Raw genomic sequence first — 5,880 nt, forward strand, 5'->3', positions numbered from 1 at the left:
TGGTGGGTCCAACCACTGACCTTTCAGTTAACAACCCAGCACTTTATCCATGGTACCACCAGGTTTCCTTGGAAACAGCTACAGAGTTAAAACAATGAATGCCCCTCATTTATCAGTGAGAAATCTGAGACCCAGAAAAGGAAAGGGTTTTTTTTAAAATTCCATGATCACAGACTAGTTAGGAAGACGGAGCGAGCATACAAGACTCCCAACTCAATAAACCCATTCTCATTTAACAAATATTTATGATCCAACTGAAACTTGAACATCAAGACCATCTTTTTATAAATCAAAGAGATAAGTGATTTATGAATATTTCATCAGCTATAATGAAAAGCATATTTTGAACCTACCCTCTGGATCTTTCAGAATTGCGTTATCTCGGGAGTTAGGCAGAGAATGAAAAAGGTTTTGAGTTTTAGTACTTTACAAGCAAGGAAATTCAGATTTCTGAAGAAGCTCTTTCTCTATATAAATCTGAGTTGGTCCCATTCATCCTCTGCTTCACATCGTATGAGACATGTTCTGTATACAATTTCCTTGAGGAGCAGTTTACATGAGATAAGAGACAAATTTCCATCTGTTAACAGAATTGTTGGAGTCCTGCTATGGCTCTGTAGGATAAGTGCTGGACTACTCACCAGCTGCTCCTAGGAAACTCTATACAGGGTCACTATGGGTTGGAACTGATGGCACTAACAACAACAGAGAGTTTAGTAGTGTAACAAAACCATTGATAGGTCATGTGACAATGTTTGTTCCCAAGCATGTTTGATAAGATTTTAAATAAAACCTGACCTCACATTTTATTACTGAAAAGATCAAAATGTACTAAACACTCAACATGGAATATATCCACTTATTTCCTTAGATCGCTCATGAGACTGAACATTCTTCCCATACCAGCATGTGACACAAATTTAAATCCATGTGACCCAGTTTTAACACATGAATTCATCTGTGCCTGTTGGCGAAAACCTTCCCAAGGTTCAGATGTGGGTTTCCTTCAAAGAAGAATAACATCTAAGTGGGGGTCTCAGGTCCCTAGTGCTGCTATAAAATAAATACCAAAAGGGGATGACTTTAACAAACAGAGATTTATTTTCTCACAGTTTAGGAGGCTGGAAGCCTGAATTGAGGACACCAGCCCCAGGGGTTGGCTATCTCTGTGGGCTCCGGGGGAAGATTCTTGTCTCTTCCAACTGCTATTGTTGTGGAGTTTGAGCTTCCAGTTCGTGGCAATCCTAAAGCGGCATCTAATGTCCCGTTTGTGCTTGTTATGTTCCATATAAACTGTCATTATTATCAAGTGGACTCTGATTCACAGCGCCCCCCTGTGACAGAATAGAATTGCTCCACAGGGTTTCCCAGGCTGTCATCTATTATGTCACTATATACTCATATATACTCTTATAGATCATCCACTCACAGCGCCCCCTGGTGTAAAAGAGGAGAACTGCTCCACAGGGTTTCCTAGGCTGTCATCTATTGTGTCTCTATATACTCATATATACTCTTATAGATCACCCACTCACAGCGCCCCCTGGTGTAATGGAGGAGAACTGTCCCACAGGGTTTCCTAGGCTGTCATCTATTGGGTCACTATATACTCATATATACTCTTATATATGGAGTCCTAGTGTGGCGCTGCGGGTTAATGAGCCAGACTTCAAAGCCGTTTGAATTGCAAGATTGGCGGTGAGTTACAACAGCCGACCTTCAGGTCAGCATCTTAACACTTAAACCACTGTGCCACCAGAACTCCTTACTGTGTTGTCGAGTGCTGTCAAATAGATTCTGACACCTGAGGACCCCTGGCATTACAGAGTAAACCTCCCCCTTAGGCTTTCCAGGGGCAGATCCCCAGGTTTTGCTCCTGCAGAGACGATGGGTGGGTATAAACCGCCAACCTTTTGCCTAGCAGCGCAGCGCTTAACTGTTGTGCCTGCAGGGTTATAAAATTGTATAAAACTGTGCATTTCTGTGTCTGACTGGTTCCTGTTAATTCTCAGACAGAAATCTCAGACACCAGTTTAGCGGTTTCATACCTTCTATATAACCTCATAGAGACGCCCTGGCTTTAGACTTGAGAAGGTCCCTGAGATGCAGGCTGGGAACCATATCCACGTGGTGGAGTGTCAGCCCTGAATCCTGGTGTGACACTGTAGGATAAGGTCTGAACCGCAATGTCGGTGGTTCAAACTCACCAGCTCCTCAGAAACCCTATCCAGAGTTGTTAAGAGTTGGAACTGACCCGACGGCTCTTAACAGCAACAACATAGAGGCTGCAGTTCATCCTGCCCAACTCGCTCTTCCCTGACACACAGATTAGGCTCCGGAACGACAAATGCCTTGTTTTCGCTTCCGGCCCCGTCCCCCACGACCACTAGGTGGCACTGTGGAACATGGTCGCCATTCAGTTCCCTCTTTAAAAACAGGATGGAAAATACTGGTAACTCAGGTTTGTACCCACCCACCAGCCCACCCCACCTCACCAAAAAAAATATTTTTAGACGCATCCTTTCAACCAGTTCTGCCAATACACTTCTTGCCTGCAGGATGAAACAGCTGGGCTCTCTCCTCCCACTAAACAAAGATGCTAGAAAAGTTTGCAATTTAAAGGATGCAATTATTAATCACTGAAGTCAGTTTTAAAATACCCACAGCCACACCAGCTGGTGTTGACTCATTCTGACTCATGAGGACCCCATGTATGTCAGAATAGAACTGTGCTTCTTGAGTTTTCAAGGGTGGTTTTTCCCTGGAATTGGATTGCCACGCCTTTCTTCTGAGGTGTCTCTAGGTGAATTTGAGCCTCCAGTGTTTCAGATAGCAACCAAGCACATTCACCGTTTGCACTATCCGGAGGATCTTCTTAGACTTCTGCTACCTCCAAATGTATCCGTTCCTTAAGGATGAATATTTGCTTCTCATGTTTCTTTGAATGGAGACACCCAACAGTAATAATATATGTTCCACACTCATCAAAAAAAGTATGAACAAAACAAAAAGGTTGGTTTTGATATTAACACCATTCTCTGGTTTTGTACTTTGGGGTTTTCTGATTAGGGTTTTATTTTCCTGATCCTGTAAGATATACAAGAGTGTTTCAACCCATAGCCAGCGTATCAATCCATAGCGACTCTGTATAGGGTTCCTGGGAGCATTCCATTGTCTTTTAACTCCAGTTTTCCACAAACTTTTTGAAACATTGTCTTTATTAGCATTTGCTTTATTGGCATTGTCTCACAATCGTCTCACACTGTTGTTCCTTGTTGTTGTTGTTGTTAAGTGCTGTCGAGTCGATTCCAACCCATAGCGACCCTGTATAGATAGGGTTTCTGAGGAGCAGCTGGTGAACTTGAACCACCGACCTTGTGGTTCAAACGGCTTTGCATTCCAGTGCATTAACCCACAGCGCCACACCAGGACATTCTTGTCTCCCCGCTCCTTGCTTTCTTCTTCCTAACTTCTCTCTCTGCTCTGTGTGATAGTTATTTATTCATCCATTTCTTTCTTTATTCATTTACCTAAGGATTTGTGGTTACAGAAAAGATACCAGTGTTAGGGAAGTTGACACTCCTGTGCATTTTTTCCTTAGGGGCATACAGTTTACCAGTTCAATCTTAGAAGATTTGCTTCTCAGGTTATCTTGTCTTCCTGGATACTTGAAGAAACACACATTTGTCTCACTTTCAATTAGCTTCTTTATGTACTTCCAAGGAACCCCAGTAGCACTGTAGGGTAAGCACTGGACTGCTAACTGCAATGTCAGTGGTTCAAATCCACTGATCCCTCTGCGGGAGAAAGATGAGACTTTTTGCTCCTGTAAAGATTTACAGTCTCAGAAACCCTCTCTAGGGTCTAGATGAGTTAGAATTGACTCCATCACTGGCAATGGGTTTGGTTTGGGGTACGTACCTCCACACACACTGCCCTCTTTAATGATTGCAGAAGCTCAGCTGTTTATTTTTATCTGGACAAGACGACTTCTATGGAGTCTTTGGTGTTGGCAGTTCACGCCCAACCAGAGGCAACTTGGAAGAAAGTCCTGGCTATTGGAAACTCTAGGCAGCACAATTCTACTCTGACACACGCAGGGTCTCCATGGAGAACAGATAACAATGGCAACGGGTTTAGTTGTTTTGATTTAAGGCTATTTTCTCACCATCCCTTCTTAGCTATTGCCCACTGAATTTGGATTGTACTGCTACTGCAAATAAAAACAAAGTCCTCACCACTGGACCAGTAAGCAACATTCTTATCAACAGAGAGAAGATTGAAGTTGTCAAGGACTTCATTTTTCTTGGATAAACTGCCAACACTCACGAAAGCAGCAGTCAAGAAATCAAACGACGTATTGCATTAGGCAAATCTGCTGCACAGGACCTCTTTAAAGTGTTGAAGAGCAAAGATGTCAGCTTGAGGACTAAGGTGCACTTGACCCAAGCCATGGTATTTTCACTAAGCTCATATGCATGCGAAAGCTGGACAGTGAATAAGGAAGACTGTAGAAGAATTGATGTCTTGAGTGATGGTGTTGGAGGAGAATATTGAAAGTGCCATGGGCTGCCAAAAGAACCAATAGATCTGTTTTGGAAGAAGTGCAGCCAGAGTGCTCCCTGGAGGCCAAGATGGCCAAACTTCATTTCTCATACTTTGGACATATTGTGAGGTGGGAGCAGTCACTGAAGAAGGATATCATGTTTGGTAAGGTGAAGGATCAGAGAAAAAGAGGAAGACCCCCAACGAGATGGGTTGGCCAAGTGGCAGCATCAATGGACTCAAGCGTGGCAACAGTAGTGAGGTTGGCCCAGGTTCAGGCAGTGTTTCGTTCTGCTGTGCATAAGGTCGCTATGGTTGGTACTGACTCGATGGCACCTAACAACAACAACAACAATATTACTGCAAAATGTACAAAGAGGTACAATGCGATGGGTGACACAGTGGCAGCAAACAGCAATGGGCTCAAGTTTAACAAAGATCTCGAGGCTGGTGCAGGACCAGACAGTGTTTCATTCTGTTGTGCACAGGGGTTCTGTGAACTGGAACCAATTAGGTGTCACCCAACAACAACTTTTGAATTAGCATCAGATCAACTAGACGTTCTTGGATTATCTTCCCTCCAATTTCTTCTTTAGAAAAGTTGTATTCCTTTTTTTTTCATTTTTTGATCCATTGTAGATTTTTCTGAGTTGTAAAATAGTGGAACTAGAAGAGGATGTCCTGGTGGTTCAACAGTTTAGTGCTTAATTACTAAAAGATAGATTTACAGTTCAAACCCACCCACCAGCTACTGTGTTCCACACAGCTCTTCACTGTCCCCATTCGCCTCAATTGTCCCAGCTTGTCCCTTCTCCCCTCAAAGATGCTCTTAAATCAGGGACCCCTGAGTCCACAAAACACAGCTTCCAGAATCACACACCTATTTAGTTTACTTTTGTTGACATTTGTAATACCTGAATTGAAGCTTGCTGGTTGGAGCACTGCATCTAAGTTTTCAGTTTTGCATCTACGTTTTCAAATTTTTGCATCTGAGTTTTCACATTTCACACCTTGTTAGCTGTTGTTGTTAAGTGCCACCGAGTTGGTGCCAACTCATAGCAACCCTGTTTAGGGTTTTCAAGGAGTGATTAGTGGGTTTGAACTACCTACCTTGCCATTAGCAAAGGCTTACCTTATAGCGCAACACCAAAACTCCTTCTTGGGCACTGAAGACACAATGGAGGCTTGGGTGTTGTGGGTAGTTAGCATAACTGTTAAATGAAAGGTTGGAGGTTCAAGTCCACCCAGAGGGTCTTTGGAAGAAAGGCCTGGTGATCTACTTTTGAAAACTTAGCCATTGAAGGACTTTGTGGAGTGCAATTCAACCGTAACAAA

The 5,880-nt window shown here is 43.1% G+C and overlaps 1 protein-coding gene across 1 annotated transcript in view; it reads right to left on the minus strand.

The window, feature by feature from the left end:
- Positions 1 to 5,880, minus strand: part of LOC102816916 (relaxin receptor 2-like) — a 109,250-nt gene that overhangs the window by 102,317 nt on the left and 1,053 nt on the right.

Source organism: Chrysochloris asiatica, unplaced genomic scaffold (genome assembly GCF_000296735.1).
Source record: "Chrysochloris asiatica unplaced genomic scaffold, ChrAsi1.0 scaffold00005, whole genome shotgun sequence".
In the NCBI taxonomy this organism is placed as follows: domain Eukaryota; kingdom Metazoa; phylum Chordata; class Mammalia; order Afrosoricida; family Chrysochloridae; genus Chrysochloris; species Chrysochloris asiatica.